At 38.5% G+C, this 20,949-nt stretch overlaps 1 long non-coding RNA gene across 1 annotated transcript in view; it reads left to right on the top strand.

Annotated features, from left to right (window-relative positions):
• The window catches only part of LOC134510622 (uncharacterized), a 72,673-nt gene that overhangs the window by 45,502 nt on the left and 6,222 nt on the right, over nt 1-20,949 (top strand). Inside the window, exons 3-6 of the long non-coding RNA XR_010069674.1 lie at nt 3,431-3,537; nt 5,020-5,064; nt 7,468-7,548; nt 17,696-17,793. This is a non-coding gene — a long non-coding RNA (uncharacterized LOC134510622). The remainder of the gene's footprint in view (nt 1-3,430; nt 3,538-5,019; nt 5,065-7,467; nt 7,549-17,695; nt 17,794-20,949) is intronic.

The following is a 20,949-nucleotide window of genomic DNA, read 5'->3' as shown; positions in this document are numbered from 1 at the left end:
TAGCCCACATGAGGAAATATAAAATGGATTTAAACACTACAATCTTGCCCAAAAGCTTTCAGAAGCCTTGTTAGTGGGTTTCATAACATATAATAGAAGCAGAAGGCTCCTGGGCTTTTTTTTTCCTCTTTCTGTACAGAATGCAAAAGGGATTTCAAAGCAATAAGATCTCTTGAGATTGGACAGTTTCAAGCATAAAATATGATTGTTGTAACCACCACGCCCCTCCAGATTATGGCTCTAAAATCCAGAACTCAACATGGGAACAGGTTTCAGAGAGACATCTTAGTCGTATCACTGGTACTTTTCCAGTTCATTGTGAGTTTGTTCAGATCTAAACAATCAATGTTAAGGGGGGAGGGGGGGCAGATCAAGAGAGAGATGGTTTAAGTTTCTTAAGCATTAAAATAATACAAATAATAATACTCATATATATAATTCCCATTCAATGACCAACATGTGGGGAAGTGATTAGAAGGTATCAGTATCCTACCAAGCTTGAGGAACTCTACAGTTGCTTTGGGCTGCTATTGAAGAATACTTAAAAAGGTTATGAATACTATTCCAAAACTCTACTTTAACCTTTACTTACATTTTCAGATTAAAAACTATTAATTTGTGCCGTGCAGTCAGTCTTAGCTCTACAAAGAAGTACTGACAATCTAACACTCTTAGGCCTGCCCCTTCATTCATTACTCCATTCAAAGCCAAACAAGAACAAAAAATAAAGAAACTCCAGGGAAAATCTTGAGGAGATGAGGGACTGTTTATCTCACAAGGCCCAATCTCATAACCCCTTGCACATGTTTTGATTCTTAAGCAGGCAGGTAGACCTACAGGGTTATCATTTGCAGGGATCACCAAATAACAGCATCTGTCAAATACATCTTTTCTGTGACTCTCCATTAATTGAGAAATGAATAAAAGTACATCGGCTGTATTAGGAATGTATTTCTTTCTCTTCCTTGAGCTTTATCAGGAGTTGTCGCGCATTATAGTTTGGTGACAGTGCTAGAAAAAAGTGAAGACAGAACTGACCTCTCATAGCATTTTTGTGACCATGGGGCTCACACAAGCAGCTTGGCATCTGCCGGCACATCTTTAGCGAGTTGGCAGCCCCAGCGCCCTTTGCAGGTTGCAATCAAACCTGCCTTCTACAGCAGCCTCTTTCTGGCTGATTAAGTTTAATGTAATTTTAATTAAAAACCACAGTGTCAAAGGGTTTAGCTGCTCGAGAAATGAGCACAGATTGTGGCACAGTGGCAGCAGTCACTTGGAAAATGGAAATGCATCCTGACAATATTGTGTAGGGGCCAGATAAACAAAGCTGCAGCTACTGTACCTTGCAAAAAGCTGGGAGAAACCAGCGTTGCAAGGAACCTTATTCAAAAATAAAGTATAGAGCAGTGCTAGTTCTTGTCTTTTAGCAATTTTAAAGTGCATCTCAGCAACTGAGTAGAGTAATAATTGCCAAGAATTAATTTCAACCTTTCCTCCCCATTTTTACGTGTGTTCAGTGGGAGGTATACATGTAAATTTCAGATTTCAGTCCTTATTTATTTTGAACAGCAAAAGATTTGCTTCACGCAGTAGACTAATACAACTTTTCTCCTTAGGCTATAAAAAAAAAAATGACTAGAGATTTTACCAGTGCTGAAAGCAGGTTCCATTTTAGGGAGTTTTTTGCTTTTATCTGCTTCCAGCTTTTCTTGTCCCTTGAAGCAGATCACAAGGAGATTTTAATACTTTACATACTGCAGATATTGAGCAACATTTGGAGAATGACCAAAAAAATCACTTCACTGACAAAAGGTTGCATCATATCTACAAGTTTTAATTTCACTAGCTCCCAGTATACATAGAGAGATTGTTAATAATGGTTTCCCAAAGAAGTATCTCTGTAACATTTTATTTTCTTAGTTGCCATATTTTTTTGAGTAAAGAGAATTGGTTTGGAGTTATTAAACACCCTTGTCTTGGCAGAAGTTGCTATTTTTTAAACCTGTCCTTTGAACACATGTATTTGTGAAATGAAGGCTTGATCCAAAGTCCACTGAGATCAGTGGAAAATCCCCAGTGACTTAGGCCTTGGATCAGGTCCTGAGAAGTATACGTGAAAATAGGTAGGTATTGTGGTAACATTGTTCGCAGGAATTCCTTTCAGCAAGAAGCCTTTTTATTGTTTGTAAATGCTACTGATGCTCCGGGGCCAGAACCCCAGGAGAATTCCACCTAGTGACGTCAATTCTGTAGAGGAGAACTTCCTCCGTCCCCTTTTAGGTTTGTGGGACATTTTCGAACAGATGGAGCCTATATAGGTGGGACGGGTTCCATCTGAACAGAAGGGTCACAAATGCACCGACTGAGAGGATAGACAGAGCTATGGGGGAGAGTTTAAAGGAGTGGACAGGGGGATGGGAAGTCTGTACAGAATCCAGCAGAGAGGAAGAAGCAGCTAAAATAAGCAGATGGGTAGACAAGGGGAAATAATATTAAGGGTTGAAATATGTAACACACCTACAGAAAAGGTTAAGAGAGGAAATCAGAAGACAGAACTTCTGTCGCAACACAAGTAGGAGTCATAGAAAAGGCACGATTAAATAACACACCTAAGATGTCTGACAAAGTCCATTTTTAAAAGTAGTAATATTCCAAGAGAAGGGTTGTCCTGAGCATGACATGGTGGATGCAGGGACTAGAATGTATTTACAGGCATTGAAATTGCTTTGCTACATAGGGGGCAACATGATAGAAAGCTCAATGAAGACCTGAATTTGGCCTCTAAACTAAAATTTAGTGACAGGTAAAGCACCTTGGAAACGAATACATGAAAGTACGATGGGTTCTCTGCCCCTGAAGAGAATACAAGCAGTAAGGAAGAAAAGGGAAACAGAAGGAAACCAAAGTAACATCCCATCACAAAATCTGAAATGCAGACCACCCTGGAAGAAACAAGCCAGAGGATGGACAGATGATGATGACTGAGTATAAACAAATATATAGGAGAGATACCCTGCAAAGTTACAAAAGAAAAATAAATAAATTGAACTTCAGCAATACAAATGAAGACGTTTCACTTACAGTTACATTGACCCTGGATCTAGATGGAAAAAGATATGTGAATGCAGCTCCATTTACCAATGGGTTTAGAAACTTAGCCTACTATCACTATTATCTAGATGAAAATTTAGATAAACACAACCAGATTTTATTTAGTAGTGGTTATGCTGTGATGATAAGACTAACTTGTTAGCATAATTTTGCACATGTAGCATTTCTCCATAAAGCAGCTATGAAATCACAAGCTGTTTCAAATTAATAAGTGCTACCATTCATTACACCTACTACTACTCCTTTATGAATCAATACTCAGTATTTTTGTTTGTTTTTTTTTCTAAATAAATGCTTTTATTTCAAATTGTAATTACAGATTATTCTGAATCGTGGAGACGTCAATCAAGTCTAAAATTAACATCTGGCTTTATAACGGACCAAAGTGAAGCCCAAAAGCAGAGCACTGCCAAGCAATTAAGAATAGTAAGATATCTTCCATTATTTGTAACACATTGTACACAAGAACCTTCTCCTCATAGTTATTATCTCAGAAATCCTTAGGGTGCCAGAACCACTCAGCTTTGCTTCTCAGTTCTCTCTGTGTTTGTGAACAAGGTTCTAAGGATATTCCATACGGAAACATGCAAGTGGTGCTTTTATGATCACCAAGGGAAGATGTTTCCCTGAAGCCTTTATATGTTTCCAGGAAAAATCTGAGCATCTGCCTGGAGCCCATTTGAATCATACATGCAGTTCACTATTCCAACAAAATCTGACTGTGAGTATAAAGGAAAATGCCCAAAGGGTTACACCACACAACGGCAGGATACATACAGCATTTCACCGGCATACATGTAATCTTTTTATTTATGAATCAAGACTTAGATGTTTATCTATAGTTATACAAATAGCTAGTTACAAGTGATGAAGCAATGAACTAATTAATACCTTAGTAACAATAGGTATTTTGGAACATTTGAAGTGTCAGAATATTTGAGTTTCAAAGCATGCTGAAGAAAAATGCTACTCTTGCCTTGTTAAGAATGCTAGGATTAAAATAGAGTAATCAATATCCTTTATCTGGTTATGATGGCAAAGCAAATATAAGACATAACTATTAATATATATTCCAAAGGATTGACTGGATACGCTGGTAAATTTGTGTATTCAATGAAGTCCCTCAAATTTTATTAAAGGGATGTACATAGTTTTGTGTATTTCCAAAATGCTGTAGATGTTACATTGCACAATATTGTTTTGTGTATGTCCAGTCCTTCCAGTTCTGTTGCATGAGTAAAACAAATACAGGTTAAGTGGGCGATGAGCTGTTGTTTACTGAATGTATTTAACAATATGTATATTACATAGAATAAGCCTCAGTGAAACGAGTAGTGGTGATGCAGTTCAGCTATTAAGATCGGCTGCAGTTCCGCATGGCAGAATGCAGAGCAATACATACACCTCTCCTCAGCGTTGCACTTTTTCAATATTCCCAACAAATGGCTTGATCTGCCTCCTGCGTTTGTACAAGCATAACATTTTAGATTTGTGGAAGATGTGATTGTATAAGCAATAATCTACAGAGTATGAATAAGGCGCTCTTTTTTCTGGTCCTGATTCTCAGAGAAAATATTTGCTAAGTTGTTTCCAGCTTTCTATAGCCTATGAGGTTTTTTAACTACTCCACTGACATGGAGATAACATTACAACAACAGTACCAAGTTTAAGCAGCAGACCACTAAAAATGATAAATTTTGACCTAAACATGAGACTTCTACAAAGCTTCTTCATTGAGGAGTTTTTGTTTTTTTGATTTGTTTGTTTGTTTTGGGGGTTGGGTTTTTTGTTTGTTAGTTTTAAGTCTGCAGTCCCACATTCTGACTGTTCATTTCCAGTATAGCAAAGTATTTCAAATTTGTTTACAATGTTAAATGAAAAGTTAATTTAATATTATTTGTTTCACAGGTGCCTCAGTCAGAGCAGGCTTCATAATGATATCTTCTGTCTTGTGTAAGTAAAATATTTGTGTCAGTGAATGCCCTTCTACTGCCAGCGTAGCAGTTTTCTCTACTATGCTGCTTGCAAGGTGGACACTGTATAACTGCTCCTACTGAAATTACTTTAGAGGCTTTTCAGATTAGTTATGCAGCTTCCTTTCTGTCTTTCTACAACAATAACAAAAAGTTGGTAGATTGGAAAACTGTGTACTGTATACTATTTTTTCCAGCCTTTCTAAATTAAATTAAATCCACTCAACATAGCAAGAGAGGCCTCAGGCATAATTCTACATACTACTTATTTGCAGTATTAAATATTCAGTATATTTCCTTTTAAAAGCCTATTTTTTACAATTGTAATAAACTTCCATACTAAATCATATTTGGGTTTGCATTTAACCTTGTTTTTTTCCAGGTTGTCAAAACTAAGCTTTCATACTCATCGGTCTTTCTGATATATAAAAAAACTGAGTCTATATGGAAGGAAATTTTTAAGTAGTGTTTTCTTTCTATACTGAGGTTACATGCAAGTGTTCTTTTTCCATAATGTAGAAGAGTGAATAAATGGGTACATTAGTCCAAGCGGTTGCATCAGTACAATATACTAATGAACATTCATGATTCTAAGCCATTGGCTGTCTGTTTGGGTCGGTCTGATCTATACATTTCACATATTCTGTTAACTGACAGTCGCGCCAGTATTCATACTGGAATCAAACACAGACATTTAAAAGTGTAAAAAAACCTCAATCATAACATTAAGCCACTATAGTGGTAACATAATATTGATTCCTAAGTTTGATTCATACTTGACCTTTATTTCTGTGCACAGTGGCTAATTTCAGTGATGATATTATGCATCAATTTGAAAATTTGCCTTCTGATTTCCTCTAATTATCTCTCAGGTATCATACTAGTGGGACTTTCAGGATCAGTCAGTAGCATGCTAATTATCATCTTTGAAGCAAAAGACTGCCAAACAAGGGTATGACTTGGTTATAATTCCACCTACATTTATTGCAGAACACGCGTGCACTGTTCAGTAGCAACTACCTATCTTTTGCAAGGATATATGTAATGAATTTTGAAGGCTTAATGTATATCAGAGTAGTTTGTAGCACAGCATAAATTACCTGGTGAACTCCCAAATTACCTCATTGCCAGATTTCATTATAAAAATTCAAAGTATGTGAACAGAGGAAGTCTTCAATAAAGCTTTTTTAACACCAGCGTGGCTATTTTCCCCCCTCTCTTAGAATTTATTAAGAAGTCTTGCCCCTGATCCATTGAATCATAAGTTAAATTTTCTCATTAACTGATTATTCATTAATTTAGTTGTGGTTTTAAAACTCTAATGATACCAAGTTCCAGCTGCCAGGGTGCAGCAGTGGCCAGGGCACTGCAGGCCAGCAAAGCAAGGGCCTCGTCAGCCAGGGCCTACCCACTGCTCCCAGCAATGGAGCAGGGCAGACCCAGAGGTGGTGGCCAGGTCCAACCAAGAGTTGAGATTGCCAGACAAGTTCGTGTTGAGAAGGCAGCTCTGAGGTCAAGCTCAAGCAATGAGCGAAGGCCCTAAGCTGAGCTTAAATAGAACTCCTTGGCCCATGGGTCAGGGTGGAGGCCCCAGCTGAGGGGGGTCAGGGACATTAAGTCCTACTAGCGCCCTGAGGGCCCTGACATGTTGAAGTGCACCTATACAGAAGTAACTATGCTACTCCCAGTTTCAGGTGAGCTGAAGTTTAGATAGATACAGGAGGTGGGTTCCCCTAAGTCCCTAGTCAGCCATATCTTCCTCTTGATCAAGACCGCATTTGTTACTCAGGCCTCTCACCTGTTTATCCTAGTGCATCTACCCTAAGCGCTACTCCATCAGGGTAGAGGAGTACTTGACCATAATCATTTGCTGTTGCTATTACTTACAAAGCTGGAGATTTATTAGGCAGCCACAGCTGTTGAAGACCATAAGGTGTTGACGATCACTGGAGAGCAACACTGGAGGCCTGTAGTGAGCAAGGGCGGTGTGTTGCATTGCGGGAGTCTGGAATCTGTAAAGGACAGGCATGATGCGCAATGAATGGAGGATTTTCAAGATACAGTAAAGGAATAGAAGTTTCTGATCAAACATCAGCCCAAGCAGGAAATTAATAGCTGCTGCAAGGGACTGAAGTAGACTAAGGGCAGGGGAATCACCTGTAGATCGTCAGAAATGAGAAAGCAGTGCTGCTTACTAAAACACTGGCACACCAATGCAACCCTGCATGGTGTTTTAATAGCTTAGGTATTAATAACTTGCAATGATAACCACCTCACACTTCTGGCTGCTGAGTACAGAATTAATATATTTTAATATATAACTACTGATTGGCTTGTAAAATACACTTTGAATGCTGTTGAGTAGTATACTTATTTATTGCAGAAAACAAAAGACTGGCACACCATCCTCAAGAGATTGTTGACCAGTGGCCTTCTATCCGTCTGCAGCAAGGAGTAGAAAATAGTAAGTGTCATCCCACTAGAAAATGAATATGGAGATTTTAATCTTTCTTAGTATTGGCTTACTTTGAGATTATGATCAATTTGGTTTTGTAATGTAAAATCACAAAGATAAACAGACACATTAACACCTGTGTAAATTTATAAAGCTGAGCTCTCATTCACAAGTTTATACCCATTTTAACTTCCTGACCACAAAGGAAGTTGTAGAGACAATAAATTTGTACATTGTTTTTATTTGGTGAATGTCTTCTTAAATGCTCCTTTTAGAATAAAATAGTAACATTTGGAAGTGGAATCCTCTTTATGGGTATAATTTTATTAGAGTAGCAAACATTGAACAATATCAATGATGCATAAAATAAGGATAAACCTCTCTCCAAAGACCTTATATCAGAATTTCAGACTGCAGTGTTGGCTCTTATGCTATCCAGTTCGATTCATCTGTCTCCTGCCATGATCTTGATGTGCTCTGAAATTGCACCAAAGTATAGCTGGTCGCAAATTTCACACTTACCACTTCAGACAAGTGAAAGGTCAAGGGCTTACAACAGTTGAGCAGCTCCTTATCGGTACCACAAAGCACAGACAGGCATGGAAGTGACTGCAGGTCAGATCAGCTGTAATTTATACTAACTATAGAAGTCCATACAGATCCATCCCACTACGCCCAGACAGCAGAATATGTATGTTTGAACATTGCTCCCTTGTCTCACTTCTCATCTGCTCTATGCAACACTGGAATCAAGTATACATGCACCCTTTCATTTAGTGCCATCCTTTTGTTTTCAGAATAAACAAACATTAAGTAGCTCTTTCAATGAAAAGCCTTTCCACGCTTGGAGGGACCAGTTTAACTCCTAAAACAGAATTAAGACTGTAAAATAGCCAACTAACCAAAAGAAAAACAGTAGATAGAACTAGAAGTGGTCTAATATCTTGTTGAGGACACTGCTAGAGAGAAAACATGACATCTTTAGTATGTTCTAAATGTACTAAATGTACATCTAAATCTGAAAAATAGGCATTGCTTCTAGTCTACAATGAGAAATGGTTCAAATGATTTCAAGTTACGTCAGGGGAGGTTTAGATTGGATATTAGGAAACATTTTTTCACTGAAAGTGTTATTAAACATTGGAATAGGCTGCCCAGGGAGGTGGTGGATTCACCATCCCTGGAAGTGTTTAAAAAAAGGGTAGATGGGGCGCTTAGGGACATGGTTTAGAAGTGGCTTTTGTCAGGGTAGGTTAAAGGTTGGACTTGATGATCTTAAAGGTCCCTTCCAACCTCAGCAATTCTATGATTCTATGATACTCGGTGTTGGTTTGAATATTATAATAGGGGATAAAGAAAACCTAAAAAGTGCAAATTGAATTCCCTCAAATCATATTACTGCACCCCATTACAGCAATGCTGGATGTATATATTTTCATTTACAAGAATCTAACAGTATAGGACTAGTATTGATTGGTTTAATGTTCATGAGTCACAGTTCTGAGTTATAGATGCCTCCCAGATAGGGAGAAAATGCAAACTTAACACTGATGACTTAGTGTTCATTCCTGAATAAAATAAAAACAGTGACTGAACCTAAAAAAAATGTAAATATACAACTCCTTTACAATTTGGTTTTGCCCTACAAAGGCCTCAGTTACAAATTCACAACCTGACTTAGCCAAGAAGAAAAGACCTGATTTGTCCTGAAAAAAAGTCCCATTAATCTCCTTTTTTTTTATTTTTTAGAACTGAGGTTATTAATGTTCCGATTTTGAAGTTGTATCTTCTCTGAATGGTTATGTTTTAAAAGGAATTTAAATATATGATGAACACAGAATAATAAAAAAACAAAAATCCCTTTTTGGGTATACCTACGCTTTGATTTGTTTTCTAAGTTTGACACTCAAGCCAAACAACTGGTCTTCTTCCTCACATTGTTTACCCAGTAGCACAGTTCAGCACATCAGTTTATTCACGATTAACAGAGTCTGTCTTGTGGATATAAAATATTTGACTTTGACGATCCTGTTTTCACTATAAGTGGCCTACTAGAATTGTATTATACACTATTATTCTAGCATAGATTATTCTTTTTGTGCAAGCAGTTTTGTAGTTATCAGTCACTATAAAATATATTATAATTTCTTTGGAATAGCTTTTAGTCATGTGATATACCAAGAAGCTAATTTTTACATAAGCCATGCAAAAAGCACTTCAATTATTTGTTAAGTCAGGATTAATTCCCATATCCAAACTAGCTCTAAGTCCAGATAACAGTACCTTAAACTTTCAGTGCCAAGATCTGGTGGAAAAGGGGTTTGGAGTCAGTTGGAATTATTGGCTTAGTGTGCACTTCAAAATAATACTTCAAAATTATATTCAAGAAGGACAAGAAAATCATTTTGACATTTCTTCAAGCATGAATTGGCACAGGCTATACCATAGTATCTTTGGACTATTGCAATGCAAATCAGTAATAATGATCTTAGCCTTTTATGTCATCATGTATACCTGACGGAACATGGAAGATCAGTTACAATGTATTACATGAATAACTGGAATAGTTGCTGTAAACAGATATCAGCAGAAGAGGAGCAGAAGCCATCACCAAAACTAAATCACAATCAGCTACTCGTCTGACGTTGATCTTTGTAACTCAAGGAGAACTGGATTTTTTTAAGCACAACTGCCTATCTTTCACATCAAAACAGTGGCATAAGTACGTGTAGGAAAATACCTCCTAAGAGAAAAGGGCAAGGATTTGCCTCAGGTTGTTGCTCCATTCAGTGTGATCTTAACTAAAATTTAAGTTTTGGAATAATAAATCTGGCAGAAATTAAAACTTTATTCTTTACCTCCCAGTGCGTGCGGTAACTTAAAGCCAAGCAACAACAAACAAATTGGCAGCTGGCATTTTAGCCTGTGAAGTGTTAGCCATCTGGTCCCACAAAATAAAACATTTATTTGATTTGTCTTAAGTATCTAAGTTAAGAGATTACCAAGATGCAAAGGCATTAAGATTTTGCTTTCAGAATGTTGGAACACCTTTTCCTTCGAATTTCATCACGAGCGTACATACTCATTACTATGTATTTGTTTCTGCTAAGTCAGATGAGGAAGTTCAGAATAAAAGTTGTCTTCAGAAATTCCCATATGGTTTTGAATAACAGCTGCTATAGCACAAGCCAAGTGGCACACTCAGCTTTATGTAACACTACCTGCATTGTGCTTTCTGTTACATGGGTCCTTTCACTCATTCCCTTCTCTGCGAATACACTGGTCCCATCAGTTAGAATATCCAAAGGAATTTCTTTTTCCATGAAACTGCATTGCTAATTGTTTCTGCAGTACTCCTGATGTCTCATAATATTAAAAGCTTATTTTAAAAATGTACTGCTGCTAATTTTGGCTTCAGCAACAAAATAATTTGAAGATACTACTGCTGTGTGTATCCTTGATATGACACGAAATGCTTGAATACCAACTGAATATTGACAAGATACCTGAAATCTACCAAGAGCATTTAATATCGCTCTGTCCTGAACACACCATTTGCCTGGGAAAGTTTCACCACAAGATGATAGGTGATAAAATTAAAACCAATCACCCAAAGTGAGACTTAAAATAGCAGCAAATCTTTGGTAAGATTTGGCAGTGCTCTGTTTCTGTTCATCTTGCTCAAGGTTTTGGGTATGCACAGGAGGACGTCAATGGTACCCTTGCTTTCTAATACCAGAGGCTTTACCACAAAGCAAAGCAAGGGCTTCTTACAGTGCCTTTTCACCGAGATTCTGTTGACATTAAAGGCTTAGCTGCTCAGGTTCATGCAAGTTGTGCCCAAAGGCCCTGAAAAGTATTCTGGGACGCCGCTGTTCTCTAAAGCTCTTATGCTTATTTACATGAAGTCATCCAATCCTAGCCAGGAATTTTCCTGCTGATGTGGATTATCAATCAATAAAAATTTCATACAAGCAGAAGAACATAGTAGTTTAAGCTCACTTACTAGTGAGCAACAGGAGCGTGTATATTTCAAAAAGTCAGTATGAAAACAAAAAATCTAAGAGTAAATCCCAACTCCAGCATCTTTACAAGTAAATTCCATGTAATCTACAACTCAGATATCCAAAAAACTTAATTTAATGGTTATCCAAAAAAATACTGGAGGGCAGAGTTAAGGTTGTTGGTTTTGTAAGCTGGTTGTTTTTAATTTTTTTTTTACCTTATGCTAAACCTGGAATCCTTTCAGATGAGCTGCAGGTATGGAATGGGTATGCACCATGTTTGGTCTTCAGTGTTCAGAGGTTATAAGACACCATGCATGTCTTCAGCTCCCCATTGTGCTCACTGGGGAGACAGGATGCAGAGCAAGTCTGACTACTTTGAGTTCTGTTGCCAGCACAGAAGTGCCACAAAATTGAGAAATGATGATAGGTTGCAATTTACTATACAAAATTTCTTCTCGGGGTTAAGTGAACTATTAACATTTTCCACAAGCCACAAGGTGTCCCTTTCCACGGGGGAAACCGTCAAGTCTGCCAATGATAAATTAAAGTTCTTCAGTTAAGGAACTATCACTTACCACAACAACACAGCAAAATATAACAAGGCACTGCATAGAGAGCATGAGGCAAGAAAACGAGTATGTAAACAGAAGCTTTCAAAGGTGGCAGAGACATCAGTGCACACTAAGGTTAGTCAGCAGCCTAGAACACTAGGGAAAAACTTAAAAGGGAAACAGGTGGGTTTTTTTGAAGTTTCTCTTTTGCAGTGCTGCCTCTGCTGTATTCACAGTAATGCTTTAACTACATGCTTAGCTCTCAGTACCACGTATTAACCATTTTTAGTTTTCATTAGGGAGCAGCAAGGGCCAGAGGGTCCCTAACGGGCATGGAACCAAGGAGAATAACCTGGCCATCAGCAGGGGCCACCCCACAGTACCTGAGCAGGGCAGACCCAGAGATAATATCCAGGTCCAACCAAGAGTTGAAATCACTAGGCAAGTTCCTGGTGATGGAGCAGGTCTGGGGTCAAGCCAGGAAGTCAGTCTGCAGGTCAGAATTAGGTCCAGCAATTGCCAGACAGACTCCAGGTCAAGCTGGGAAGTCAGTCCACAAGAGGCCAGGGTCACCTGGACACATTGCCAAGCAGGGGCATAGCTACAGCTAGGCTGAAAACGAATGCTTCTCTAGAGTAGCTTAGGAAAGAAACTAAGCCACAAGGCTGAGCTTAAGTAGAGCTCCTGGACCTGTGGGTGTGGGTGGAGGCCCCAGCTGAAGCAGATCGGGACCATGAAGGCACCCTGACTAAGTGCTGTGTGCTACCTAAAATTTTGCTACCTGCTGTGTTTATCACACCTGCCAAATATTGTTGACCCTTGTGCTAGGGTGGGAATATTTTAGCTGGTTTGGCTGTGTTTGTGCTGTAGCTCATGTGCTTCTTAGCTAGATTCTGTTGGATGATACTTGAAATAAGCTAATTTCTTTCACACAGTAAGGCTTTTCCTCAAAAAAAGCCTAAATAAAATCTGCATCTAAAATACTTTTTCTGTGCATTTGTAAAGAAAACCTAGGAATATAATGGTCTATTCCTCTGTTCGAATGATCGATAAAATAGTACAGACTGGAAGGATAGGATGAGAAATAGACATGACCAGACAGAAGCAGTTGTAAAAGTCTTGGACTCAGACACTAAAGGCAGGATTTAACTGTCTAAACGCAAGTACATTCCATTTGAGGTGCCCTAGAGTATCCAAGATATCCACACATATGATCTTTGCCAACAGGCTTTAAACCAGGTACATCAGGGGATGGTGATGACAGCTTGCAGATAGGTGAGGGAACAGAAGTCGGGGCAGTAAATACATGGGACAGGGTGACAGGAGCAAAAGAGCCCTCAGGAAGGATAAGACAGGTTAAAAGAAGGTTTGCCTCCAGTGTTTGTGCACAAATGCACACAGTCTGGGAACTGAACAGGAGGAGCTAGAGCTCTGTGTGTGGGCCCAGAACTAAGACATCATGAGAATAACTGAGGTGTGGCAGGAGCTCTGCATTGTAAAGAACATACAGGGTCTTTAGGAACAACAGGCACGGAAGACAAGGAAGGGGGTTGCTCTCTATGTGAGGGAGCAGCCTGGACGTATGGAGCTCTTTTGTGGAACAGAAAGTAGGGTGATTAAGGCCTTATGGGTCATGATCAGAGAGCCTGGTAAGAGCAAGATTGTAGTAGGAATCTGTTACAAACCATGTGCTCAATATTAGAAAATGGATGAAGTCTTCTTTGAGCAACTGAAGGAAGTCACCAGATCGCCAACCCTGGTTCTTATGGATTCCCAGCCTAGCACTGGAAGATTCTGCTGCAAAGGACCTGGGGGTCCTGGTGGACAGTAGACTAAGCACACAGGTATCAATGGGAGTGTAGCCAGTAGATCAAAGAGTGATTATTCCCCACTGTTTGCCACTTGCGAAACTGCATCTGGAACACTGCCTTCAGTTTTGGGCTCCCCAGTACAAGGAAGATGCTGGTAAACTTGAGCAAGTGTAGCAGACAGCTACCAAGCTGGTCAGGAGGCTGGAGCATATGCTCTGTGAAGAGTACCTGAAGGAACTGTGCTTCTTTAGAGAGCAAGATTGTTTAGGGAAGATGTGGGGCACCTAGGAGCAGCTTTCTGATAAGCGGATGTTTCTAGGAAGACAGAGCCAATTTCTTTACGAAGGAGCACAGTGAGAGTACGAGAACCATAAATTGAAACAGGGAAGGTTAAAGCTGGAAATAAGGAAAAAGATGTTCTACTATGAGGATAATTAAGCATTGGAGCACGGGCCCAAACAAATTATGGAATCTGCATCCTTGGAGGTTTTCAAGACGCAACTGGACAAAACCCAGAGAAACTTCATCTGAATGTGGTGTTGACGTTCCTTTGAACAGGGTGTTGGACTGGAGACCTCTTGAGGTTCCTTCCAACTGGAAGGGTAATGCAGTTCTATTGTATGTGGGACATACATGGTGCAGAAATCACAGGAGACTCAAGCTTTTCTGGAATGATGGATACAGGCTACATGGAAAACCCACAGGGAAAACCCACAGGCATGTCAGATGGCTTCAAGGGCTTGTGTTTAGGCAAATGAAAGCCTGCTTAACTTTGCAAAGTGGCCAGGTGACACATTGATCTTCCCATCACAAATGAATGCAGAGGAATATATGCCTACCTCTTCTTTTCCCATCTCTTTTTAGCTCTTTTTAGGGGAGTTTATCATTACAGTCTTTTGACCAGATGGAAAGACTTTTCTGGCAATTCCTAACAAGTAAAATTCTATTTTCAAAATGCCATTCAAACTAGGGACCATGTTTCAAGGTTGGATCGGCACATTCTTGATGAATTTCAAGTCTGTACTGTAATAGACACCACTGAAGCTAAAAATAGGGACAGGAGTAAAATAGACTTTAAAATGTTAAATCAAATATGTAATAATCCAATGAAAACCAGTCTGAAATGATATTATTGTAGACAGCTCACAACGAAGGTTTTATTCTCCTTTAATTTAAATGCTGATGGGCTTGTGTCGTATGTCGCTATGTTAAGGATATGTCTGATAGCAGCTTCCCTGCCACAGGTCTTCTCAAGGCTGAGATTTCATGTTCACATACCAGTGAGATGGATTATTACTTCCAGCTGATTTTTGTTATTTACGAAAATATAAGGGAAATAAAATGCAGAGCCGGGATTTTCTGACTTCAACAACTTAATGCATTTCAGAGCAGATTCAAGTTTTGTTTTCGCGATCTTTATATTATGCTGTAGTGTTGCCTATTAAATTCAAGCCAAGCAGAAGAAAAGGAAGAATTTGCATATCCATTTCCATTCAAGTTATGGACTTTTAAAATCATGTTGCTTGTGTCTATAGACTAATGAGTGCACCATTATGGAAGAGGCTTAGTATGTCACTGCACTTGGCATGTCCAGGTTTTTGCTCGGCATATAATATTTTGAGAGCCATTTTTTTCAAGCATAGCGTAATAGGCTTTAACTTTGCTAAGCTTTTCTGCCAGGCCTCCAGTGCCCTGCTGTTCTATTATATTGAACTTGTAAGCAGGACGCTCTGCCAGGCTCACCCAGATTACTGCTGCAATAAGGGCCCCGCTGAGTGACTAGTGTCATGATAAGTGCTAGGGAGGGAGTTCACCATCTTGGCATACTGTTCTCATCTTATTAAATTCAGCTTTGTGGAAGCAGGGAGTCTGCCTCTCGGCCTCACTGGCTCTGGCTCAGTCCAACTGCTACTGTCAGACAATATGAAAATAGGAACCACCACAGCTAATGGCAGGTGCTGCACCACCACAGCTGAGGAAAAAAGAGAGCTTTCTCTTTTTTTCGCTTTTTCTTTTTTTTCTTTTTCTTTTTTTTTTTTTTAATAGGCACTTGACTGGATTGACTTGAAAACATTTAGCTTTTTAACATTATTATAGCCCTCATACCCACAGATACTTGCTGAGCCACTGTTCTTTTTGAACATGTTTATTCTGCCCACTTTATACAGCCACCTTTGTTCTTGTTTGCTTACATGCAGGAAATATAATCTAGCAAACAAGCACTTGGAACAGGTCTGATACCATTCAGATTTGGTAAAGGATGTATTGTAAAGGTCCAGTCCTGACATCCACATTCAGGCAAAACTCCCTACTGGGGGTTGCCTGAGGAAAATTTCCCTAATTCCGGTCTTCGGTTTGTACTGGGAGTGAAGCACCTTAGCCGTTCAAGGCCCCCTGAACTCTGTGACACCTGCTTACCTAATTCTCATATTTCTTTTAAAAATCTAACCTTTAATTTTGAGTGGAGGATTCAGAATCTTCCCAGAGCCCTAAAATAAGCAGCTGTGATCTGAGCGTAAGCTATGCTGCTGAATGCAGCAGGAAATGTCCAACATTCATAGAGAGGAGAGAGAGAGAACAGGGCAATATGTCTTTGCAAGCCATCCCTACAGAGAGGAAGAAAATAAAAATCACTCATTTTGTCATATGAATTTCCACGGTATTAAAGCATGGCTTCATTCTGAATATCAGTTTCTGAAAGAGTATTTGCCCTTTATTTTTAAGCCTAAGGCTCTTTTGAGCTAAGAATGAAAAAGCCCTTCCCAAGGGCTTGTGGAAGGATAGATAAATTTCTTCTGCACTTGCTGGTGTCTGAGCATGTATAGAGTCTTCCTTGACATGAGCAAATACATTGTTTCTCAATGTTCAGCAATAAATGTTCAAATAACCCCGTTATTGTCACTTCAACGTTTTGTAAATTGGACATGATCAACACATGCAGTGTAACCTTTCTGACAGAAATATCGATGTGATCCAGCTACAGAAGTCGTTGTATAGCAAAAACAAGTTGGGATCAATAGAAAATCCAGATTTTCAAATACATTTGTGGCAGGAGTTGCAAAGTCTGGCAGGTTGCAGTTCAGCAGCACACTTGTTGGCCACGTCAGTCTTCATAAGAGTGACAGGTTTGATTAGACTCTATGAGAGAGGCTGATTCAAAAATTCAGGCGAAATAAGATCTTTCTGCCAATTTGCAGTATCACGTTCACAATCCATTCCAGACTCATCAAAGGTAAGGAATAAAGGACTTAACATTTTAATCCCCCCTGAGAAAATGAATAAGGAAATTATGTCTCCAAAAAGTGTGATTTTTTTTTTCTTGAAAAATACAAGTGGAGAACTATTAGTGAAGCTGACTACCATGAATATTGTGTGTCAGACCTTTCAAATCCCAGGCAATTGGCATGCAAGGGAATTCTTGTCAAAATTCAAGGGCAAATGAAAGGATAAAACAAAGCTATTTGGTCAAGTTCATTTGTTAGACAACTCCGATTTGTTTACACCTGTTCTTCATATCTATATCGCATTCATAAAATTGTCATTTGTAAAGGTTTTTAAATGTTCCTTCTAAGTCACACTTTTTATTCCTTTTTCCTATTTTTTTAATTCTGTAAGTCTTTCTTGTTATCCTGATTCACTGTGATGGTATTGGAGGGAGGGGTGTTGGGGTTTTTTTGCTCTGGTCACTGTGTGGTCTACACAGAGCAAATTGCCAAGAAAAACATGATTAATTTAGAAGAGGTTTTAACCTTAACTTTTCTCTTTTTATCCACTTCTTTCACTATAGACTTAAAAAATTTACTTGAAATTCAGAACACTGCATCTGGTGAGTGGATTACAGTGAAATGGTTGCTGGAAATTGTCCAGAAGAAGTGTAGCCAAGAGGTAAGCAAAGAAAGCTAACAATCTCAAGTGAAGTTTTGCATTATATTATATTGGTTTTATTTTGTTTTACTTTGAGAAAACAGAAGGATCTCAGGCTTAGATCTTTGCCACTGAATCCAGGCTTGGAATCAATAAATGTGGGGTAATTGTGTCATGATTCGGAAATTATTTTATGAGGAATGCATGAAATCCACTCAGAGATGACACTGATCTTTAGCTGTTGTGCCTGCGAACATGGAACAAAGAAGGTGTCTATTAATGCTAATCAAACAGATTTGTCTTTGGTTTTCATGCTGCAATTTAAGTGATTCAACAGGGAGTTGCACCTCTGTCAGATTCTGAGACATTAAATGGCCTTGGGATGCGACCTCTCTTTGTGAGAGGTGACATCACCTCAGAATTCAGTTGTTTCAGATTTTTCTTCATTTTAATATGGAAGAAGAATGCCCCTGAGATATTCCAACTAAGCAGAAAAATTGTAACAGGATAGCAGAGCTGGAACCACTCTTTTCCATGGTAAATCTGGATCTTGAAACTTGATTCCATCTTCAGTAATTTTGCAGCTGATGAATGTAGTGCTTTTAAATTGTGCCTATCAGGTGGGCAAGACATTCTGGATGAAGATGGGCCTATAGAAAAGTATCCACACTTGTCTTCCATTCATCACATAAAAGTAACATAGAGCGCGTTACCAAAGACAAGTGCACCTTACCATCACACATCAGGCATCCTTTTCCTGATTAGCTGACAACCTCTTTTTGCAAAAGGCATTTGTCAAGTACAACAGATAAATAGATATAAGCTAGCTATATAAGCCCAGGTATGCCTGTAGTATGTTGGGAAAAATAATCAACATAAAAAACTGAAACAATGGACCAATCATGTAGTAATTTTAATGAAGTAATTTGTTTTGGTTTATATATGTGGGTATTTTTTTCTATCTATATGAAAACAGCAATTTTGGATATGGCAGTTTGGAGATAAATATACCCTTGCACTGTTTGTGGCAGAAACACTGGATCATTATGCTAGCGCACGGCAGTGAAAGAGAAAAACAAATGAATCCATTTTCACTGTCCAAGTTGAATGAAATGTGAAAAATAAACAAACAGCACAGATGGTGAAACAGTTTAAATCTTTAATACTCTTCCAGTGTTAATCATTTCCGATATTTGTAACAGCATCATAGCAACCTATATTAAAATATGTTATTTTATTCTAAAAAAAAAAAATTAAGCATATGAGCAATTCACAATTTTCAGCAAAGTCATATTTTAAAAAATATTTTTGGAACATAATCAGTTTAAATTTTCCTGCGTGAATATTAAACAATCTGTTCAAATGCTAAATCTTTGACAGAATCTTATTTCTGTCTACTGTGGATAACATACCTGAAAACTTACAATTACGTATGCTCATTTCCTTTTCTGTATTAATTTGCTAAGTCCAGAAATTTAAGTGTAGACAAGCAGAACTAGAATTCTCGGTAACTATCTATCTTTATTGTTTTTCAGTATTCTCACAAACAGAACACAAATTTTGGAGAGAATCCCAAATGGCAGGTGCTGACACTAAGTAGAGACAGGAACAGCCTTCTTGTTAACATATTATCTACTCCTCACCTACCACTGTTCTGTTACAAAACTCATTGACAATGAAAGCTAAATGAACTAACTGAAAACTAATTCAGTACTGTTAAAAATATTTCAGACAGCTGCATAAACCTTTCTGCAGCTTAAATGCAAACCAAGCAAAGAACCTCTGAAATCTTCTCTATGCCTAGCCGTGTTGGATAACATCCAAGCAACTATATTTTCTTTCCAGAGCAAATTTAAAGCATTCTTTGCAAAAGGTAGTGTCCTGGAGAGATGAAGTGGGAAAACAGAAAGACAGATGGAGGAAATCAAATGAATCAGGTACTGCTGCTTGCACAAGGAAGTGAATGAGGAAGACAAGTAGTTTATATGACCTTAGTAGATCCATATTGCTGTGTAACAGACCCATTAATAAATTATACAGTGTTAGAGTATTCTATACATTAACAGTTGATCTAACCAGTTTCATCCCAAATCACAAGAGACTCCATCTCCTTAACCACTATCTCTAATTTCTTTCTTTCATCTCCCTGAGGGATACTATGACTCCTAACTTGTAAAAGGGAGAGAAGATTGGAAGAAGTATGTTGGTTTATACAGTGTTGCAAGTAGTGAATATAATGACATTTATAATACTTCTTCAAATTACTTTTGCTTTCAATACCAAAAGGCAAATGCTGCGAAGCTAACATTTAGGTCCCCTCATGAAGGGAAAAGTACAGCTCACAGAGGCCTTGTTCGTGTGTTCACTAGTTTCCTTCAAATTTGGAGAAAAAAAACACTTTCAGGTCTGTTACTGTCCTGTTTCCCTCCCCTTCTAAAGATGACTGTCCTGTTTGGTGGATATTGACAGGTTTATCAAGAATATCATGGGGCCAGTTTTGTTGAGGTGAAGTTTTCTTGTCAGAAGCAATGGAATGGTCAACTGTGTCACCATTAAGTGAATATAGTCTTTATCAAGAGAACAACCAATATAAGCTGTTCAAAGGGTTTGACAGGGGAGAGGGAATTATTGGACATTTCTCACAAAAATGTTAATTTTTAATTTTTCCCCCAAAAAAATTAAATGTAGAAAATTTTTTTGCAGTGAGATTTTTGATTTATCACTTCCTCTTTTCTTGCTTTCCTTCCCACTAAAAACAAGGAGAAGGAAGGAAAAAAGGGAAACTGGATACCAGAATCTCTTTGAACTGAATGCATACTAATGACAGGTGTAATAGGAAAGAAATGACAAAGGAGAAAAGCTCTGTCAGCCTACTACAACTACATGAACCTCCTTTTCATTGTTCTTCCCTTTCTTCCATCAAAGCCCAGATTGTGCCTCTTGTTCTCTTAGACTGAAGAGCCAAAGAGCTCTTTTGCATAAGATCAGAGACAGGTATGTGGGCAGTGACTATGAAGGATATCTTTTTTATTTAGAGATCCCCATGAAGGATCATTCTGTTAAAGCTACTGACTGTGCTGTCAGTTCATGGAGCTTTCCTTTCTATTTTCTCCTTTCACTTGAGGATTGAACTTCCACACTACCTAGCTGGATAGTGATGTTCAACTCATCCAAATT

This window comes from Chroicocephalus ridibundus, chromosome 2 (genome assembly GCF_963924245.1).
Source record: "Chroicocephalus ridibundus chromosome 2, bChrRid1.1, whole genome shotgun sequence".
Lineage (NCBI taxonomy): Eukaryota > Metazoa > Chordata > Aves > Charadriiformes > Laridae > Chroicocephalus > Chroicocephalus ridibundus.
Note: the sequence above shows the minus strand (reverse complement) of the source record. Positions and strands in the feature narration are given on the sequence as shown.